We start from the raw sequence: 19,322 nt of genomic DNA, 5'->3' as shown, positions 1-19,322 counted from the left end.
AACCTCTCTTGAACAGCCCACCAATTTTAATTGTATGTTTCCTCAAGAATATTGTAGAATAAAATTGGATAAAGTGAAAGACAGAATCTTTGATAAACAATATGTGGTAGAACATTTGGTATCTTGGGGAAGCAGATTACCAAAGGGTTTCAGCTAGTATTCTAAATTCTATCGAGTTAAATAAAATGCATATGTAGTTTTTCGGAGGATAAACAAGTTTTGCTCCTTTTGTAAAATCCTCAGCTGCATACTCCTTTCCTCTATTAAATAATTAGTGTACTGCTATGATGGCCTTCCAGGTATCACTGCCTTCCTCTCTACAGTCTGGGAACCAACTGAAAGGGGTTTGGCTTTTATGAGGGAAAAGATCAGTTATATAAGGGAATATTTGGCCACAGATAGGATCTGCACTCAGTTAAGTTAGTTCTGGAAGCAGATAAAGTTGTGTCTATAATATGACTGTTGTAAAGCTGCAACAATCTTTCTGGAAAAGAATATTGTTTGAGGTTGATGAAGGCTCTAGGCTAGTAGCCATACCTAGCCAAGGAAAGGGGAGGTAATCACCAAAGGTGTCAACAGCCCTTCGGGACTGAAAGCTCTCTGAGTTAGAAGGTAAGGGTATGACTAATTAGAAATACTGTGTGGTCCAGGGCCATATGCATGGAGACTTACACTTGAAAAGCAGTGTGCCTCATATCAAGATGGAGTTTCCTGCACTGAGAAGTGAGGGACACCTATGATATGAAGATCTCAAAATGTAAACAGTAGTCCACTTGGTTGGAGGAGACTAAGAAGGAGGAATACAAAGACACAGTTTAGGAGGCTGTGTATATCAATGACTATTAGTCTAGGGTACTATGAGCTCTTTAAAGTATACTTCATTATGTAGTTATAAATTATTAATGTGAATTAAGAACTTCAAATGCATTAACCAAGCAATGTTATAAAGTAAAAAAGTATTAGGTTAAAGGTACAGGTGATTGGCAACTATGTCCTCATATCTCCAACCCCAAATTCTTTCTCTAAAATCAGGCTGACAATGTCTACTCTATCATGTATTTTATTATTAAATAATAATATTCTTTGTAAGAATATTAAACCTTGCAGTTCCTGGTATACATCAGGACCTCAAGAAATTGTCACTACTTGTAACAATCTCTTGGCACTTGTTAACTTTCTAGTAACCCTGAGTTCATAGTAGCAAGAATTATACATGTAATTATGTGTCCAGTTCTGGCAATAAATTTGTGTCAGTAATAAAAATATCTCCTCTTTTTTTGTGGTGAGAATAGACTTTTCTGAAAAACCCTTCAGAAACTGAGCTTTGACCAGACCTTGTAACAAAGATAACAATATGCTTTGAGACCATTTAAAACTACGTACTCAAGTCAGTTTCCCTACTGTATATTCAGCCTGTTTAAATTTAACTATCCTTTATGAAAGCAGTGTAACCAACCTTATGATAGCTTAGACTTTCCATGTAATTACCTTTTATAACCTAAGCTAAATATGTAACCTTTTATGTACTCTTCCATACTCCAGACACCCAGAATAGTGTGTGTGTGTGTGTGTGTGTGTGTGTGTGTGTGTGTGTGTGTGTGTGTGTGTGTGTTGACAGTTCTGGTTGGTTGCTTTAAAAACACAGAAATAGGGCTGCTCCAGATTGTCCACAACAGCTGGTTACGATTTGCCTCGTGCTTTAGCAGGGATGTGATTTTGCCAGCTGTAGATAGTTTCTACAATTGTGTGACATTTAAAATTATGGGGGCTTTTCAAAGTGAATGTAAATGCTAGGGCTCTGAGAGGCATTTGGGGTTGTATATTAGTTGGTTGTTGGTTGCTGCTGGCCCCTGTTTCTTGTTTGTTAAGGAGTGTGCAAAGAGGAAATAACAAGAAGAAATTAGATATTCTGATGGTGAAGATCAAACTTTCTCAAAGGAATTCGATACCTTTAATCAGTCTAATGATAACATTGCCCTTTTCAGACCTACTACTTTTGTCTCTAACCTTTTGTCTCTTATCTAGTATCAGGGTGTTAAAAGAGTGGAAGAAAAGGAGTGAAGAAGGGTGGAATAAAAAAGAACCCACAAGGTAGAAAAGACACCCCCTCCCCTCCCCCCTCTCTTCGACCACTCCTCTGCCTCTCTCTGCAGCATTTTTTTATTGAGGTTTTAAAATTTATATTTCAAATGTTATCTTTTTGTTCTGGTTTTCCCTCCATAAACCCCCTATCCCCTTCCCCTCCCCCTTCTTCTATGAGGGTGTTCCCCAACCCATCCACCCACCCCTTCCCGGGTACCTGCCCTGATATTCCCTTACACTGTGTGCAGGGTGGGGAGAGTCCAGCCTTGGCAGGACCAATGGCTTCTCCTCCTGTTGTTGCCCACAAAGCCACCCTCTGCTATATATGCAGCCCGAGCCATGGGTCTGTCCATGTGTACTCTTCGGATGATGGTTTAGTTCCTGGGAGCTCTGGTTGGTATCGTTGTTCTTATGGGGTTGCAAACCTCTTCAGCTCCTTTAATCCTTTCTCTAACTCCTCCAGTGGGGACCCTGTTCTCAATTCAATGTTTGACTGCTAGCATTCCCCTCTGTATTTATCATGCTCTGGCAGAACCTCTCAGGAGTCAGCTATATCAGGCTCCTGTCAGTATGCACTTCATGGCATCAGCAATAGTATCTGTGTTTGGTGGCTGTATGTATATAGGCTGGATCCCCAGGTGGGGCAGTCTCCGGATGGCCTTTCCTTCAGCCTCTGTTCCAAACTTTGTCTTGGTATTTCCTCTCTATTAATATTTTTGTTCCACCCTCTAAGAAGGACTGAAGCATCCACATTTTGGTCGTCCTTCTTGAGCTTCATGTGGACTGTGAATTGTATCTTGGATAATTCGAGCTCTTTGGCTAATATCCACTTATCAGTGAGTGCATGCCATGTGTGTTCTTTTGTGATTCGGTTACCTCACTCAGGATAATATTTTCTAGTTCCATCCATTTGTTTAAGTATTTAATGTAGTCACAGTTTTTAACAGCTGAGTAGTACTTCATTGTGTAAATGCACTACATTTTCTGTATCCATTCTTCTGTTGAAGGGCATCTAGGTTCTTTCCGGCTTCTGGCTATTATAAATAAGGCTGCTATGACCCTAGTGGAGCATGTGTCTTTTTTGTTTGTTGGAGCATCTTTGGGTATGTGCCCATGAGTGGTATACCTGGGTCCTCAGGTAGCACAATGCCAAATTTTCTGAGGAACCTCCAGACTAATTTCCAGAGTGGTTGTTCCAGCTTGTAATCCCAACAATGGAGGAATGTTCCTCTTTCTCCACATCCTTGCCAGCATTTGCTGTCATCTGAGTTTTTTTTTAATCTTAGCCATTCTGACTGGTGTGAGGTGGAATCTCTGGGTTGTTTTAATTTGCATTTCCCTGATGACTAAGGATGTTGAACATTTCTTTAGAAAATCTTCCTTGATTGCTGCCGCAGACCTATGGACGGAGGGAAATTGGGCCTTCTCTGTGTGTGGATACAAGTTTCCTAGGGCTTGCTGTACCACCTTCCCAGGCAAGGAAAGGATGTTTCTTGGTATGAGAGAAGGGTATTAGGGAAGCTGGTAGGATTTCAGCCTTGTATCTAAGAATTACTGGTCTTTTCACACATACCTCTGTTCTCTGGAGGTGCACTCTCCTTCCTGCCTTTTCTGACATTTGTGTGCTCTAAATTGTGAATGCTTCTCATTTGTTCCAAATGGTCACTTTGGTTTTTAATGTCCTACTATTGGAACTTCTCCAGGTCTGCCAAAGTTGAATCAGCTTCTGTGTCCTGCTCCCTTTGGGGGCTGTCACTGCCTGAGATTCATTTCATTTGTTGGCCCAGTGACTTTGACTTTTTTCCTAACTCATAAAACGTTATGATTTTGTAAGTGTTTTCATGTCATTTTCTTCTCTTTTTGCAGGAATGATGGCTTTGAAGTGATACTATTTTGCACCTTTCTCCATCTTTGGTGAAAGTCACTTCAACACCTGAGACTTTTTGGAAGTTACATAAGAAGTAAATGATTCAAGCTTTCATAGCTGGGAAGTCGTGTTGAGCTTCCAAACTTAACTTCCCTCAATTCTCCCTCATTGAATTATTGAGCTCTTTGTAGACCTGGAATGATGCTGGTAAATTACATTTATACAGGATTTTTCCAGTTAGGAACACTTTAGCTTTACACTTAATAGCTAATTGAATCTCCAAAGGTTATAATTTATATGTTATTAAGGTCCCCAGTTTACAGGTGAGAAAATCATGATTTAATAGCTAGAGCTGGTAAAGTAATAAAAATAAAATTCAAACCTACTTCCTAGCACTTAGAGCTTTTGATAATTCCACACCCATGCAGCAATTTAAAGTAGACAAAGCCATGTACAGTACTTAAGTGTTACATTTATTCCCTAAAAGGTAAAGAGGAGTTAAGAAGAAGTTTAGTTCCTCAGTTGGAAAGCTAATTAGTGAAAAGTGACATTTAAAACAAACTATATTAGTTCTAGACATTTATATCTATTTATACAGTTACAATTATTTTCTTAGACTAATATGAAAAAGATAACTTTATACGATTATTTTATCAAACAATTTTTGCAATAAGCAAATAATGTCAAGATGCTAAGAAGTAACATTTGTCTATCAGTGGGACATCACTTAGAGCACAAATCACTATTTTATTAATATCATCACTTACACATACCATTTTAACAATCCATAAACAGTGGTGTATTATCAAGATGCAAGAACATTATGTGAAAGCCAACATCAATTTGAACTTGAATACATTAGACCCATAGGATTTAAAGTTGGTACAAGTGGATGGTTCATTTATACCAAACATATGTGATGGCCCATGCTTTTTTAGTGTACGCTTTATGTGAACTGCACTTTATTCCTAATTTTTGTCCAAAGTCAGGTAAAGAAATGTGGAAAATTATTGTGTTGAGTTTTAAGATGGGAAATGTCTTCTCCTAACATGGTAACATTTTGATAGATTTTAGTTCAAAATCCTAGAAGTAGTTAGGTTATGGAAGAGTTTAAGTAAATAACAAACCTATCTTTTTTGAAATGTGTTCTGAAGTATCTAAATTCATAGTAGCGATGCCCCTTGCAGCGTTAGTACATTGCTTTTAGATGAAAGCTGACATCAATTCACAAAAAAATGATGATTTTGCAAGGGTGGGATTGTGGCCAGAAGAGTATGATTAGGAATAGGCCAGAAAAGATACAGAAGCCACAATACTTTCTCAAGGAGAAGGTGCTCCTACATGACATTGATCATCTGAGAGAAATGAAGGCACGAATATTAAAGGAACTGTTTTAGTCTCTAGAGCATAAAGAATGCACTCATAAACATATGTAGCATGCAGTCCCATGAACACCAAACCAGGGAATGCATATCATTTACAAAATAGCCACCATGGCCACAGCACTACTCTAGAAACCATGAAATGTAAAATAAGAATATATTATACATATATATATATATATACATATATATATATATATATATATATATGGTCTTTATATGTTTGGAGATATATTGATATTGAGTGGTGGCAGAGCAAAGACAGATAATAGCAAAAATACATATTGATTAAAGAAACAGAGAGTCCCACCATATGATACAGACAAATGACATTTTTCATTCCTAGAATGAAATCATTGATATCAATAGGGAGTAAGATATATAATGGCTTCTGGTGATCGTGAAGATAGGAGATTGAGGACATGACGGGCATGTGGCCTCTATTGTTCTTATCTCTCTTTTCCCAGTCTTCAAATATTGGCACTGCTTTAGTCTATAACCTCTAACTATTTCTTTTGCATAATTTCCCCAGAGATGCATACTCTTTCAAATATTCAGTTATGAAAAATGTGTTGACAATGTTTTCTCTCTAGCCACTTTCTTCCTGAATTGCCTGCAGGCTAGTATATCTAACCTCTTATCATGCTTGATCACTTGAACATCTTACTACCAAGAATAAGACATACCAGTCTGAGTTTATACATTTGTTTTTATAAAAGCTCCTTCTATAATTTTTCTACCCTATGTTATTACCTGGGTGACACACATGTTATTCTTTGTACTCTAATTGCTGTGTTTGGAAAAGAAGGATAAAATATCTTCAGGCATATGATAGTTAGCTTTTTGTCAACTTGACACAGCTGGTGTCATTCAAGAAGAGGGAACCTTAGTTGAGAAAACCCCCCCTCATTTTAGCTTCTAGGTAAACCTGTAGGCCATTTACTTAATGGATGATTGATATAGAAGCACCAAGCACATTGCGTTGTGCCACCCGCGGGCAGGTGGTCCTGTATGGTATAATAAAGCAAACTGAGAAAGATGTGGGGAGCAAGTCAGTCAACCACTTTCCTTTCTGGCCCCTGTTTCAATTTCTGCCTCAGGTTTCTGATTAAGTTCTTGCCCAAATTCCCTTTCATGATAAGCTGTGATTGGGACATAGGAGTTGAAATGAATATTTTCTTCACCAAGCTGCCATTGATTGTGGTGTTTTATTACAACAATAAAATGCTAAGTATGTATGGATTTACCTGGAAGCACAAGCAAGTCAGTTCATATAACCCCTCCCCCAATTGATGTTGTCAAACATAATCAGGTTTATTCCAATACTTGGTCACAGAGCTATCAAATACATACCTCTCTATGACCTGCTTTCAGTGTTATCCATCTATCTATAACAACTTTAGTCCAGATGCTTATTAACTTTTGGCAGCATTGAGACTATAAATTGAGACTCTTCTTATCTCCAATTTCACTTCTTCTCTGACTCCCATATCTTACTGTTGTGATAATTTGGGACTGCCCGAGGAAACACTTCAGGCAATCATAATGTCATGCTCATAAGAAGACTCGATCTCCTTGACTAGCATTTCTATCCTCTTCTTTGGCTACTTGTTCTATTGCTTTTCTGTGTCTCTTGATGCCCAGGCACATCTGATACTCAACATTCTCTACATTTTTTTGTAGATGCAGTTCCTCCCAACACAAAGACTGTTTTCCACACTATTCTTCAGCCCTGTGGTATTTCCCAACCTACTCTAAATCAGGTAATAGTTTTGGAATTCAGAGGAGGGGATAGAAAGATGAATTAGTCATTAAGAGCTTGTGTTGCTCTTGAACAGAAGCAGAGTCAGATTTCTAGTTCCTAGAATGAGTAGTTGAAACCCATTCATAACTCAGACTGGCATACACAAACATCTGAATTTACTTGCCCAAACATATATACAAGAACACATGCATATATAAGATTTAAAATAATAAACATCAATCTTTAAAAAAGAACAGTGTCAGTAGAAAATAACACAGTTAGAAATTTGAGTAGAGTTTAGTATTGAGCTTACTTATAAAGATGTATATCAAATTAAGGGAATCACAAATAGATTAGGATGCTGACATGAGCAGACACTGAGCATCATTATTAGCTCTTTTGCTGGGGAGAGAGTAGTGCCTGTGATTTCTCCTTACAAGAGACATGGCCTACTATATGACTTGTAGTTTCCCCTTAAGAAGGATCTGGGGGTAAATCTTTCTCCCTGTGTCTGTGCCCAATATGGAAATAGAATTTACAGCGGCTAAAGCTGCATAACATCTGCTTCTTGGGGACACTAAGCACTCCAGGGAGGTTGAGAAGGGAGCTTCTTAAGGACAACTGAAGGCCATTCACCCCAGATGCTTCTGTTGAACTCCAGAACATACCTTTGTTATAATGCTCCCATGCAGTGCTGGTCATAGCTACTTTGTTATAAGTCAGGAAGCCCTTGACCACAGGGGCTGGCATTAAATGGTCTTAGTATTTTGCCAGAAAAACAATATTCTAGCTACTTGAATGAATGAATGGTAATGTCACAGTGAGGATGGGATACGATAAGCATGAGGTTAATTATCTATGTTACTTACAAGAACTCCAGGTTTGAGTTTCACATCTTTGTCTTTCTATTTCATGTCCCGTTTTCTTCTGTGTGATGTATAAATGAGTACGAGTGTGTGCATGTGCTGTCTTCTTCCTAATTTTTAAAAAACGATGGTGGGTCAGACAAATACCAGACAATTCACAAGCTGTAGATAAATACAAGAAAACAATTTCACTGAGAAAATGATCTCCATGTAGTCATTTATTCATTGGTTTTAACCCCACGATGCTATTAGTTATGCAGTGAAAATAGTGTTTTAATGACTCTTCAGAAAATGTTCACCACAGGAAGAAATGCTGTGTGACTGGAGTAGACTGAGACGGTATTTGTCTTTCTGTACATTTTGTGGCTCTTAATGTCAACACACCTATGTGCTTCAAGAAAGACACTGCAGTGGGACAGATACAAGAAGCTGTATATAATTCTTATGCAAATTAAGACATCAGAACACATTCAGTTTTCCAAACACCAGAACTGTCACCATTCACCCTTTCTATTAAACAGTCTGACTGTGGCTGCAATTAAAGATAACTTAAAAATAGGAAAAGTTATTAGTACACTTCTGCATGTTGTTTTAATTTTGATGAAGTTCTTTCATGAAGGAAGTGTTAGTAAATAGTTATGGTATTTATGAACAAGTTAAATTCTCTTGTGACAAGAAAAGCAAGTCTCTAAAAATTTAGAGACAATGTATTTTTTATCATAAATTAAGAAACTGATTTTTTATAGAGTTGGATGCAGTGTTGGAGCCTAGATCTAGATTTTTACTCCTGAAATTCTTTGTCACATTGTGTTCTGTCTCAATAGCATGTTCTCATGTTAAAAGGTATCATCCAAAACTAGTTAGAATTGGTTAGATGGCTCCACAGGTGAAACAACTTACTCTCAAGCTTGATGACCTAAATTCAACTCCAGGAGCCTTCACTGCAGGAGAGGACAGACACTTGCAAAACTGTCTTCTGACCTCCACACATGCCCAATGGCACCCAAGGACCCCTGCCCAGTTGATAGGTAAAATAGATGATTGGATTGATAGATAGTTGATAGATGGATAGATGGATGGATGGATAGATGATAGATAGATAGATAGATAGATAGATAGATAGATAGATAGATAGATAAAGTAGAGCTATTTATGTGGGGTTATGATTTCTGAAGACAGCGAGGAATCTTGCTACATCATACAATACATTGTTTATAAAGAGTTTGAATACAGATGTCTATATTCATTGACAAACTGTGATATAAGAAAAATTTCTGTTAAGGAAATATTATGAGTTCATGGTTGTGAGATAAGAATAATCATTATTTTCCTTCATCATAGGACAGCAGAAGTGGCCCTACTTTAGTCTGGAGAAAGCTGTTAATTTCTATTGTCATAAGAAGAAAGGATTATTGTTATCTAAAATACTTCTTACAATAGTAAATTGGTACAGGAATTCTACTTCTACTGACATGTTTTCCTATTAGTCTGATGGAAATATGATCCTAATTTGGAAGACGGGAATACCAGGAGGTACTTAAGAATGAATGTTGAGACTTGCAGTAAATACCTAGAAACTTATCCTACATTTCTCCATAATTGTATTAATTATGGTACATCTAGGACATATTTTTGTTTCCCTGTTAATATTTTATTATAAATATTAAAATATAATAATGTCTTCCTTCCCTTTCCTTCTTCCAAACCCTCCACTATAGCCTTCCCCACCCTCTTTTAAATTCATGATTTCTTTTTTAACTAATTGTTATGGCATGCCTGTATGTATATACATATATGTTTCTAAATATAACCTGTTCAGACATTTAATGCTATTTGCAAATATTTGCAGGGCTATCCTTTTGGTACTGAACAACCAACTGGTGTGCTGTTCTCTAGGGAAGACCATCTCTCCCAGTTTTCCTTCTTGCCTATAGTTCTTTGTATAGGGTTGAGGCTTCATGAACTTTTCTTTGTCCATTGGTGTCATCCTTGTTCATCTCTCATTTGTTCATCAGTCGTGTTGATGAGCATTCATAGGTGTTGCTTCTGATTTTACCAGGAGACACAATCTCACACCAAATCCCTCTGGCTCTTCTAGTCTTTAGGAAGGAAATTAAAAGTTATTGAGTATTCCTTCTTGCCTTGAGTCACTAACTACACCTAAATTCTAATTGTTAGGAGAAGTGAGTCTCTGATGTTATTTGGAATGCATTTTCTGATGGAAGTGTTATGACTTGTATGTGAAAAGATACACAGAAAACTCCATTCCAACTCAATATGAGATACATATTCAAAATAAAGGTAAAACAAGGTCTGTGGTTTTAGTTTATTTGGTAGAGTGTCTTGTTAGCAGGTCCCAATGTAGCACAAAATTGAATGTGAATTACGTGTCTGCGATTCCAACACTCTGGAGAACAGGGAGGAGAATCAGATCAAGATTATTCTCAGGCATTATAGCAGGCTTATGGCCAACCTGAACTACACAAAATCCTGGCTCAAGCAAGCAAACAAATGAAACAGTTGTACTCTATTTTGTGAATAGAGCATTTTAAAGGGGAAGCCTGGAACTGTTAGAGATAAAATTGGGTTACTTCTCCATTCTAAGGTATTTTGTGAAATAATTGGGAACAGAGAGGGGCTTGGCTTTAACAAGGATTGGAAAGCCTTCAGAGCCAGCATTTGATGTCTATAATGGGAAAAAGTTGACTACATGCCATAAATCATGCCAGTTTATTGGGAGTGGGTGGGATAAATCCTGAACTATGTGAAGAGGGAATTAACAAGAGAGTGCTTTATTCTGAAAGCACTTTATAAGATATACAGCAAGTGAAACAGCTTTAAATAAAAGATCTGGCAAGAAGAGCAGGAGGGAGGGCTTTAGGCAGGTGCCATGCTCTGGAACTAGGTAACTACCATCTGCCAAACCCCTTGATTTGGGAACGTGGGTTACTTGACATTGCAAAAACAGTGACTTGTGTATCTGAAGGGACCATACAAGATGACAGCCTGGGAAGAATCATCTATGTGTTTAAAAGAATTTAGCACTGGCTCATAGCACAAGTGAATTGAAGGTATTCGGAAGATACTGAGAGATTGAAATAAACAAAAGGAAAACCCATATGCAGAACTCAAGCCCTGTTAGTCGTGATTACTGTCTCCACACTCATCCACTTCACTACTTCTTTGAGATCCTTGGACGTTTCTTCTTCACTAGCCCCTTATCAGCTTGTCAATATATAAAAGCTGCAGCACTTTCTGATTCCCAGGCCCATACTTCTCAATATTCTCTGTAGCCAAATTATAAAGATGCATATATGTTCACTACTTCAGACTCCTTCAACCTCCCCAGGACTCACATATTCTTTACTGCCAAAGCTCCATGTCTTGAAAGTTCTTGATAGCCCCACATTGCCATGTCCCAGCTGCTAATCTTCTGAAGTCCTGGGTGGTATTTACCATTGCCAAGCAGTATATGGCTTCGGTCACTGCACTCCGACTTTTTTGGCCCATTGTTTTTCAATCTTCATCAAAATTTCTTTGTTTTCGGAGGACTTTAGAAGTTGATATTAATCATACTGGTATGTAATGGCTAGTACTATTCCATGTCCATTGCTGTGCAGGCAACCATGTTGATTTCCACTGAACTCTATCCTCAGACAGACTTAGGACTAAGCATTCAATATCATCTTCATTTCTTGGTCTTGGGCTGTCTAAGAGGTCACATACCTAGCTCTTGTTCTTTCTTAGCTATTCTCCTATTCTGCACTTCCATACTTTAGTGAGATTCCTTTGCAGGTGTACCTGGTGGAAACTGAGCCAGCTATGACTTTCATTTCTCACCCCTTCACAAATCTGTAAACCATATTGGTACATATAAGTTTATAGATATATTTACTTTAAGGTGGTAGATAGTTCAAGGGGTCTAAGAAGTAAGGGAGAGAGAGGGAAGGAAGACAGGAGGGAGAGGGACAGAGAGATTTTAAAATTCCCATGTGACCCTAGAGTCTCAATAACATCATTACATTTGTGGTGTAGCTTCCTTTCTATTTCCAAGGATAAGTCATTTATCTGTCTTTTGTTTGGTTGGTGCCTGACAGAATGTGCTTCTTTGGGGTCCATCCAGCTTCTCTAGTCATTATTCTCTCTCAAAATGAAGTCAAAGCTGCTTGTTAAAATGAGTCTCCTGGGGCAAGATACAGCCTGAAAAAACACTGTGATTATATAATATGGAGTGACTCAGAGTAGGGCATTGCCTCATCTCAACAGGTTATGTGATTTTTTTTTGATTGCTTAATTTGATGTTAATGATATCAGAAAGGCTATATGGTCTAGATTAACATTTACTGTCAAAATTTGAATTTGATAACCATATAATAAATATTTAGTGAAAATCCAGAATATTCCAGACTTTTTGAAGTCATGTAGAAGATGCAAGACTGATTTAGGATAAGGAACTTGTGGATGTAGTATAATTATCTGCCATCCAATGCTTCCTAGTAATTCACATATCCTTTTTACCTTGATGCTTTTTACCATGAGAGACAGGATGTGGAAGTAGAAACATAAATCTGACTGTCATTGTTTCTGCTTCTCAAGATTGTTTTATAGAGCAGAACAAAGTGAAAAGCTTCTCCAGGGTCCATTCAAAAGAGAAAATGTGGGGTGTGGGGGCATCAGGCTACAGCATTTATTGCCCCAGTGGTCATCAAAGTTGACTTGACTGATCTGGCTTGCTAGGTAGGTGTTTCTATCCTTTCTCATGTATGTTCTCCCCAAAGCTGCCTTCTTGGTTAAGAATGTACCTATCACAGCTGGATTCCTCTGCTAAAAACTCTAAATAGGTTCCGAGAAGGACTGTGTGCATGTATGACTGATCATGTTTACCAGGATGATAAACTCCATACTGAGAAGACAAAGATTCATGGATATGATCCATAAAATAAAGGATAACCACGCTAAAATTCACAGCTCAGAGAAACTAAGTATCAAGGATGGACCAAGGGACATGCGTGAGTCTTACTGTGAAGGAGAAATACAATAGATATTGCATGTGGATATCTGGGAGGGGTTGTGGTAGGGATGGGAACAGGAAGGATCAGGCAAGGATCTCATGGAAGGAGAGAACACTGGAAATGGGGGCCATCTCTGGGATGAGCTAGAAACCTAGTGCAATGGAAACTCCCAGGGATGTATTGGGGTGATCCTTGCTAAGATTTCTAGCAATGGGGGATATGGAGCTGAACAGGCCATCTCCTATAACTAAGAAAGACTTCCAGTGGAGACATTGGAATACCAACCAAGCCACACAAACTTTGACTTCCAATCTATCTTGGCTATAAGATGTGCTGGGGTAAAGGTGGTGCAGAAATTGTGAGTGGCCAACAGTGACTGCTCTAGCTTGAGGACCATGCCATGAGAGGGATGCAACCCTCACACTGCCTGCAGAGCCAGAGCCCAGAGACTAGATAGCCCAGAGACATAAGATAGAACCAAACATGACTGTCAAAAAAAATTAATGAAATTATTCCTATGGTATTCTGCTATCCTAATAGATTGACACCTAGACCAGTTATCAGAGAGTATTTGCACAGCAACTGATTGAGACAGATGCAGAGATCCAAAGCCAAATATGTGCACCTTGGAGAATCCTGCAGAAGAATGGAAAAAATTGTAGGAGCCAGAGAGTTCAAGAACACCACAAGGAAACCTACGAAAGTCAATTAACCTGGGTTCATAAGGGGATCATAGTGACTGAAGTGACAAGAAAACATGCATAGAATTGACCTAGGGTCTCTGCACATATATTATTATAGTTGTATAGCTTGGTCTTCATGCGGCACTCCTAACAGTGGGAGAAGGGGATGTCTCTGACTCTGTTTTCTGCTTTTGGGAACCTTTCCTTTTACTGGATCCAGTCTTAATATGAAGAAGGTGCCTAATCTTACTGCAAATGTATATGCCATGAGTAGTTGATGTCCATGAGAGGCCTGGCCTTTTCTAAAGAGATATACAGAGGAGGAGTGAATGGAGGGGTTGGGGGTTATGGGTTGGGAGGAGAGGAAAGGGGGGAAACTCTAGGGATATAAAATATATATATATTAATTTTAAAAAGAGGAATTTTCTAAGGCAAGAAAAAGAAAATAGAAAGAAAAATAAAAAGTATCTATGGCATATGGTGGTTTGTTCCTTATCCCTTGCTTCTTAAAGGAGGAGGTAGAATCTAAAAAAATAAGACCATTGGGCATTTCTTCCGTTTTGTTCAATATCCTCTGAGATTGATTTGACATTCAAAAGCTACCTCAGGTCGCCAGCTCAGCTTTTGTTCTTATACCTAGAGAGTCTAGCCTACATGGCAGCTACAGAAAATTAGCTGTACAGAATTATCCTACAGAAAATTCAGTCTATTTTGAACATAATTAATCTCCTTTCTTTTACCTTGCATTTGTTGCTTTGCTCCTCTGGCACTTACAAAGTTGGTGATGCTATCATTACTAAGCTTTATTCTTTGCTAGATGTGTGGGATGCATTTTATGTTTTCCCAGGTCTCTGCATTCTCTTACTCATAGGTCACTGAGCCTTATTCAACATATTGTCTTAGATGTTTATAAAGTTGAGTTAAAATTTCCCATTCCATTCTGTAGGCCCACAAAATTTCTCCTTCTCTTGGAAATTGCAACTGGTTTGGTTATCATAACTTCCTTACACTGTTATTGTATAAGGCTACCCCCTCCTGCCTTCCTGCTATGTGTACATACAGGTAATAAATAAAAGCAAAGTCGTCTTTCTGACAGTCTTTCAGTGGTCCAGTCAGCCTTGTGCTCACTTTTCTGAGTTTGTTTTGTTTGAAGGAATGGCCACATCTTCAGACTCTCTCAGCAAGATCAGTCAGCATGATTCTGAGTAGAACACAGTGGGAATCTGAGGAATTTTTCTTCTTTTCTATGTCCTAAAAGAATAAAAGCCATTGGCACGTGCCTAGCAGGATTGCTATATGGCTTAAAAGTTCTCCACATGCTGGGCATAGCTGTCTTACTGTGGACTTCGTGTACCTTCTTAACCCCTGGAGATTGTAGTTCTAGGGGAAACCCTATCTCGGCAGATTAGATTGCTAGGGACAATTGGATAGGGAAACTTAGAGAATTCTTACCACTGTTGGCTTTATATTTCCATTTTCTTTCTCTTAAAGTGCTTATGTTTCCTTGGAAAGACCCAAAAATACTAGAAGTGATGCTATGATGCTAAAAAATGATCAATTTCCTTGTGAGATACTCAAGAAGGACATGACTCTTCTTCCCCAATATGAGGTAAAAATAGGTGGGTTTTACTTAATCTTCACAGAATGGAATTCTGTATTCTAGAAACTTTTCTGTAACTTTAGCAGGTCTCAGGGAATCCCTGCCTTATCCTTTAGAGAAGGCAATATTTCTAAAAATTCCAATTAAATATTATACTTTCCTCTATAAAAGCCTTCAAAAGTGTCTAAGTATGTCTATAGTATGAAATTTATATTGAAAGACTCGCTTTCCACATAATGAACTGTAACTTTTTTCCACACTTGTCTTTACCTACTCCCCATGCTTTTCCCTGAGCCTCTCCTGTCCCCAGCATCCTACAGTTTTCCATCATTGGCCTCTGTACCCACCATCTCTAGGTCAGTGCCAATGTCACCTGTTTAGGGAAGGCTTTCTTCACTGATAATATTTTCCTCCCTTTCTATCTAGTTCTTTATCCCTTTTTTCATAAAATTTACATATCCCTTGCCTTGGCCGAAGAACTGTTCTAAATCCTCATTATTTATCAGACTAAGAACAAGATTATAATTTCTGACATATTTGGAGTTTGTATTCCTTTGTGCTTAATAGTGTGTTTGAGATTTAGTATTATACACTAAGAATTTTGAGTGACTTTGTTGACTAAGAATTAAGAGTGAGGAATATGGGGTTGGAAAATCAGTGGTTAAGAATGATAATATTTCGCAAGGCCCTGGGTTCGGTCCCCAGCTCCGAAAAAAAGAACCAAAAAAAAAAAAGAATGATAATATTTAAGAAGATCTGAGATCAGTACCCAGCATCCACATGGTGTCTTAAAATCAACAGCTGCAGGGCCACTATGGCCTCTTTTGAACAAGCCTACATGCAGATACACACATATACATAATCACAATCAGAGCAAAAACACACAAAATAAAAAAATCCCAGTTCCAAGTATAAAACCATGTAATCATTGTTTTAGATGAAATCTCACATTTTCTTAAATCATCCCCCATAGACGAAATAGAATTTATAGTGTCATACTCAGTAGATGACTTGTTTAACATTAAAGTTAGACTAAACAGCTAATATAAATTATGCATATATGTTTATAGGCTTCTTAGTAGCTTCCTAGAAAGTACCCTAAACGTATCTCACTAAATGTTTCAGACTGTTACTAGATGAGCTTTTTAGAGAAGAGGAGGGAGTTGAAAATACTGTAGCTACCGCTTTTTATTTCACCTGGGATGGGATTGGATTAAGACTAAATTTTTATGGATCACATGGTAGAGCATAGAAAAAAATACAAAGTTTGACTTATTTTCTCATCCTGACTGAAATGGGGGAGATTCTAAAGACTTTCTGTCTAGGGTCATTGAAAAAGGTAACCCAGAAACACAAAGATTGGAAGACCGTGCTCTTCTATGCTCAGATAGCCATTCTGTTCTCATTCTGTTAGCTCTGAATTAGTAAATATGAGTAGGTTTTCTTAATAGCATAAAGAATTTTCAGGTCCACCAAAAATGCCAGACTTCTCTGATCTTGGAGTGTGTTAAAATGGGGGTCTCTCCCTGAGCAAGGGAGCCCGTGGTGATGAGCTGTATCAGCCACAGGATGTCACTGAATTTTCAAACAAATGGCTTTAAAGAACATTGGCTTAAAGGCTATCATGAAACTGAAGTTTTCTGTGTTCTTCTCCATGGCATCTATGGAGTAAGTAATGGAGCTATCATTCATTGGAACACATTTTCTCCATTTAGGTTTTGGAAATTATTTTGCCTTATCCAACCATTGCATTGGGAACTGGCTACAATTCATGAATGGTGCTTTTCATAATGCATTGCTGATCCTGACTTCACTTACAAAGATATGGAAACTATTCAGAAGAACAAAACAATATATATTTAATAGCCTTTCCATTATAGAAAGCTAATAAAAATTCCACCATGAATAGATTTTACTTAGGAAATTACATTTCCATTTCTCTTGGGAAAAATAGGTACTTTATTTTTATGTTCCTCTGTAAATGACTGCAAAATCTTACATCTTCTGCGCCTTCTTGTTGTGCAGCAATTTCATCAACTTTTAGAAAAAGTGCTACTAGATTATTGTCATCAATTATAAACTTTCTTCTATGAACTCCTGACATTATGTTAGTTACATTTGATCAAGGGGCTGAACGTGCATCTGTTTTTGCACAAGAAAAGTAAGATTAAACGTAAGAAAAGGTAATCAGTGAAGCACAGCAATCTCATCCTTGCATATTTTATAATCTCTGATCACAGCAGGGATAATAGTTATCTAGCTGCATATTTAAATAATAAGCTTTAAAAATCTCAAACCAAACAGTGCCATTATGAACTGATGCATGTTCCTCGTTTATGCTTTTTTCTTTTTTTTGCAAAGATTGTTAATAAGTTGAACTTCTTATAAAAGACTGATCTTTAGCATTGGAAACCTCATTTTCTGCTCCAATATTTTTACTTTTCTGTCTATTTAACTGCAAACATAGAACTTTGCTGATTTAAACCTGAATAGAGATCTCCCTTCAATGCCTTCATCCTATTTAATTTATTTTATTTCTATACTATTCCTGCAATAGAGGAATTTCTTCTAGGATAGCCAATTTTTCCCTATTAAACCTTTACATATGTAAATGGATATTGTTAAAGTTAGTATTCTAAACTTGTCCACAAATGCTAGTAAAGTTGTTTAGCTCTCTGCTGGATTAAATACTAATCTAGGCCTATCCTGGAATAGTGTACCCCTCTGGAGCTGTTTCTGTGGGGATGAAATGACTGGTAACTTCCTCCCTACAGTGACTCCTTGAGGAAGTCATGGATGTAGCTCCTTGTGGTGTGATGAGTATATAAGGATAATTTCATCTCTATCAGAGTACAGGTGAGTGACAGATAGTTTCTAAATGAACAATAAGGATCAAAAGTGTTCTTCTGAGCAGATGATATTATACACTTGCCACCTCAGTCTCACTGGGCAGTTTGTCACCTTTTTCTTGTATGTGTTAGTAAGAGAGGAGCTGGATAGACAGTTATGTTATAAAAGGAATTTAAAAATATATGTTGGTGTTTCTTTGCTACTATTATGAGGTCTATAATTCTGTTTATGAAAAATTATGCCATGATTTTAGTAAGAAAATATCTTAGTGTGGTACATGTAGTGTCATAAATTTAAGCATCTCCCAGGGCAGTTGGATTTGGTGATGGTTAGATTATGTTCTCTTGCTCTTCTATGTTGGTTGCCTGCATTGCTTGAAGAGAGAAGGCTGGGATAAGGAGCACAATATACTTTATTTCATAATAATATGAAAAGAAAGACCCTCAGAAGGGGAAAAGGGCCGTTCCTGTGTAAGGGAGTTTATTGTGCCTAAAAATGCAAACGTTGTCCTGGAAAAAACCATAAGTCATGGTACCTACCACATGAAAACCAAATTCATTGCCTCTTGAGTGCATGCTTTTGTCCACTGTGATTGCCAGGCATTTCTTGGTTATGTAAAGGAGTGTCACGTGATCATATTTCCCCACCATCATGGCACCTCTATTGCAGTTATATGTGATAGTTCTGAACATCTCTTGCTGTCGCAGGGCTGTTTATGTTTGATACTGTACTTCTGCTCAAGAATAGAAATGTCAAGACACTGATTTTTATCTCATTTAGACACATGTGCATTTTAGATACAACTTGAGGAAGTTAAACATACAAAGGTTATGTGAACTTAAAAATATTAATTGATGAAAGAAGAGAATTCCACCTAGTTAATCAAAGCAAAGGTGCTTTTATAGATGTTTATTTATGACAGGTTCCAAAGGAAATTTCACACAGAACAGAAGACCACATTTGGGAGTTGTCTATCCCAATCATTTCTTCCCACCCAAAGCAATTCTACCGCATCCGTTTAACCAGTTTGCATTGGTGTAGGTAGGGTGTGACTGGGATGCTGAGATCTACCTCCTGGAATCTGAGCCCTTCCACCACACACTTGCTCATACATGCAGTTGACTTGAGCTCAGTGTCTCTTTCTTCATGTGACACTAGAGATACTAGTATCACCTACCGTCAGGTTATAATGTGACATTTGAATAGACGGATACATACATTTAAAAAGTTCCAAGT

The 19,322-nt window shown here is 37.8% G+C and overlaps 1 long non-coding RNA gene across 1 annotated transcript in view; it reads left to right on the top strand.

The window, feature by feature from the left end:
* LOC134479371 (uncharacterized) overlaps nt 1-19,322 on the top strand; it is an 84,927-nt gene that overhangs the window by 46,782 nt on the left and 18,823 nt on the right. The window contains exon 2 of the long non-coding RNA XR_010052644.1: nt 7,015-7,094. This is a non-coding gene — a long non-coding RNA (uncharacterized LOC134479371). The remainder of the gene's footprint in view (nt 1-7,014; nt 7,095-19,322) is intronic.

This window comes from Rattus norvegicus, chromosome 6 (genome assembly GCF_036323735.1).
Source record: "Rattus norvegicus strain BN/NHsdMcwi chromosome 6, GRCr8, whole genome shotgun sequence".
Lineage (NCBI taxonomy): Eukaryota > Metazoa > Chordata > Mammalia > Rodentia > Muridae > Rattus > Rattus norvegicus.
The sequence above is the reverse complement of the archived record's forward strand: the minus strand, read 5'-3'. Positions and strand labels throughout refer to the sequence as shown.